General features: G+C 35.9%; 1 long non-coding RNA gene across 1 annotated transcript; it reads left to right on the forward strand.

Moving 5' to 3' along the window:
* The first annotated feature begins 722 nt into the window (after window positions 1-722).
* On the forward strand, window positions 723-2,137 carry LOC127843909 (uncharacterized). Its single transcript, XR_008032437.1, has 2 exons — window positions 723-887; window positions 1,536-2,137. It is a non-coding gene; the product is annotated as an uncharacterized LOC127843909 (long non-coding RNA).
* Window positions 2,138-3,472: the final 1,335 nt, after the last annotated feature.

Below are 3,472 nucleotides of genomic sequence, written 5' to 3' on the forward strand. Positions count from 1 at the left end.
CTTTTAATCACAGGCGCCACCTTTTTTAGAATGCATCACTAAAACAGTCAATGATGCTTCTTAAGTTGCGCTAAGGATTGTTTTCAACATGTACAATAGTTGCCTTAGCACAAACACTGGCTTCTTGCCGATACAATACCTACTTCTGTATTTCTTCAAGAGCTGGAGCCAATGCCAAGAAGAGGCGCTAAAAACCGGAGGAGGTGCCAATGCTCGATATATGAATATCATCCCATGGCTTTAGTTATATAGATAATGTTCCTTTTTTAATATTAGATTTTTTAGTTGTTCAGCGTTAATTTACGGAACCCAGATATATGCAGAGAATGCACACTTATTATATAATATAGAACACAAGATGAAAATATACCCAAGTGTATCAACGTAATTATTGGGCTAACATGCTCCTTTAAATAGAAAACACAGAAATTGGCTCATACAATATAAAAGGTCAAAATGCGTGAATACCGGTCTTAATTGATATAAATAATTGTAACTTTATGCTAAAACGCTGCTTTGTAATATTCCTGTGTGTTATATTTTGTTTTATACATACTACAGACGGCTTTCCAAGTAGTTCGTTTCCATTAACCGGACAGACTACAACAAACACAATCTGTTCTTGTTCTCGATGTGGCCTGGGTTATCAAAATAATAGGGCTCTGAGATGCAAACTTATCATGAACTCAGGCATTTTGTAACAAAGGGCATGTCCAGTTTGATCAGTTTGATAAACGTCAGATCCGTGCTTTGTTTACTTTACATCCCATGTTCCCATAAATTTGAAGCAAATCAACTCAGTGCCGTCGTTATGTTTCGAGCAGTGTAGACACTCTGAAAGTGCTCAAGGGGCAGACACTTGGATATCTTATTTATATGGAACTGGGGTAAATTTTACTTTTATAAGTTTTATTACATTTTTAGTAAATTTTTGCACTGAAATCCTGCCAGCTTCTGAGATAAAAACACAGAGCATTTATTAAATATCGGGTGAATTAATGTTTATGTGCATGTTCACAGGCAGCAGTATCATAAATTTGCCCCCCCCCGAGCTTTCCCCAGGGGTTCCAGATTGTTAAAGGTACACCTATTGTGTATGGTTTGACTTTTCAACAACGAATATTGACAAAAATACACAGTTTGAAAAAATAACCCTCGTATAGGTATTATTTTTTATACCTATACGAGGGTTATTTTTTCAAACTATGTATTTTTGTCAATATTCGTTGTTGAAAAGTAAAACCATACACAATAGGTGTACATTGTACATTTAACAATCTGGAACCCCTGGGGTAAACTCATAGGGGGGGGGGTAGGGTCCCGGGGGGGCAAATTTATGATACTGCTGCCTGTGTGCATGTTTAAATAGTATAAATTTGTATTCTTGTGTTAATATTGCAGTTATGCATGTGCACTTTTCATTTGTTTATTTGTTGATTGACCATTATTGATTTAATGATTAAATGCTGGCTGTCTAAATATAGTCTGTACAAAACAACGCAATATCACGGTTACGGATTATTTTGAATAAATAGATCCCAGTGTCCGAGTGGGTGCGGCAGACGGTCATCACCCAACGACGGTTCGGCAGATAGCTGCCATTTCTGAGAGAGAGAGAGAGAGAGAGAGAGAGAGAGAGAGAGAGAGAGAGAGAGAGAGAGAGAGAGAGAGAGAGAGAGAGAGAGAGAGAGAGAGAGAGAGAGAGAGAGAGAGAGAGAGAGACGCTTTCGGCGACAAAGGCCGACCGGAAGACGACAGCAACGAAGGACGTTTTGGACACCGCCAGAGGGCCGAGGGTCAGGCGAGTGTCATCTCATTGTGTACACACCGGTCTTACTGACAATAACGTAGTGACGTCACCATCTATGTAAAGAATGAGTGTCATCTGTGCCGGGGTGGGAAGGACGTATTGGACGCCACCAAAGAGTCCAGGACTAGGCGTGAGAGTTTGATGATTTGTTGTCGGATGTGACATTTTAGTCGGCCAGTGTCTTCGTGATTGTTTGTTTTTATTGGTACAATTTTATCTGGAAGTCATTAGAATAAACTAATATGCATGCGGTTTATACTAACATTACTGGTTTAGTAAATGTAGCACATATTAAGACATACAATTAATAAAAATAGTTACAAATTCCATTTGTCTTCATCATCATTTCCATGATCAAGGCTCACACCGATTGTCACTCGGAAATCACTCCGTGACTAAAAGCAGAATAAAGGTTCGTTGAGTTTTGAATTTAGCATAGAAAAAAGACCGACTTATCGTAATATTTTGAAGATGTTAGTGGAAAAAAAAACACATAAGCATAATTAAGGTTCGTGGAGTTTTGACTTTTAGTGAATTTAGCATGGAAAAAAGACCGACTTATCCAAATATTTTGAAGATGTTAGTGGAAAATACAACACAGATAAGCATGCATAATTAAGGTTCGTTGAATTTTGATTTTTTGTGAATTTGGCATAGAAAAAAAGACCAACTTATCAAAATATTTTGAAGATGTTAGTGGAAAAAACAACACATATAAGCATAATTAAGGTTCATTGAATTTTGAATTTAAGTGAATTTAGCATAGAAAAAAGACCGACTTATCCAAATATTTTGTAGATGTTAGTGGAAAAAACAACACATATAAACATAATAAAAATTCGTTGAATTTTGACTTTCAGTTAATTTAGCATAGAAAAAAGACCGACTTTTCCAAATATTTTGAAGTTGATCGAAATATTTTGAAGATATTAGTGGAAAAAACAACACATTTAATTTAAGGTTCGTTGTGTTTTGACTTTTAGTGAATTTAGCATAAAAAGGACCGACATATCCAAAATCCAAATATTTTGAAGATGTTAGTGGAAAAACAACACATATAAGCATTATTAAGGTTTATCGAGTTTTGACTGTTAGTGAATTTAGCATAGAAAAAAGACCGACATTTCGAACTATTTTGAAGATGTTAGTGGAAAAAAAACCCACATATTAGCATAATTAAGGTTCGCTGAGTTGTGACTGAGAGTGAATTTAGCATTTGGATTAGGGAACAAAGCTCATCTGACATAGTGAATTGTATTATAACTGTAGAAACGAATTTGGTGTACATGAACTATTTTTCAGAATTTTAGGAATTTATCTATAGAATTGATTTATAATAACATATATTGGTTATACGTGGTACAATTTGTATAATTCAGGTTGCTGGCTTCTTAACTGAGTTAGTTCATTGTATATTTAAATCTTGTTGGCTCACCAAAAACTGAGCTGTTCATTGTGAGCTTTTATGGTCGCCATTTGTCCGTCGTCAACATTTATCTTTTTAACACACTAGATGCAACATTTGTCCAATCTTCATGAAACTTAATCTCAATAACAGAAAGGTAATCACGTGATAGTCAAGATAGCGACCATCACGTGATTACCACCCTCTGAATGATATCTCGGCCGAGTTCGAAAATGGTTCCTTGGAAAACATATGGC

This window comes from Dreissena polymorpha, chromosome 9 (genome assembly GCF_020536995.1).
Source record: "Dreissena polymorpha isolate Duluth1 chromosome 9, UMN_Dpol_1.0, whole genome shotgun sequence".
Classification (NCBI taxonomy): Eukaryota; Metazoa; Mollusca; class Bivalvia; order Myida; family Dreissenidae; genus Dreissena; species Dreissena polymorpha.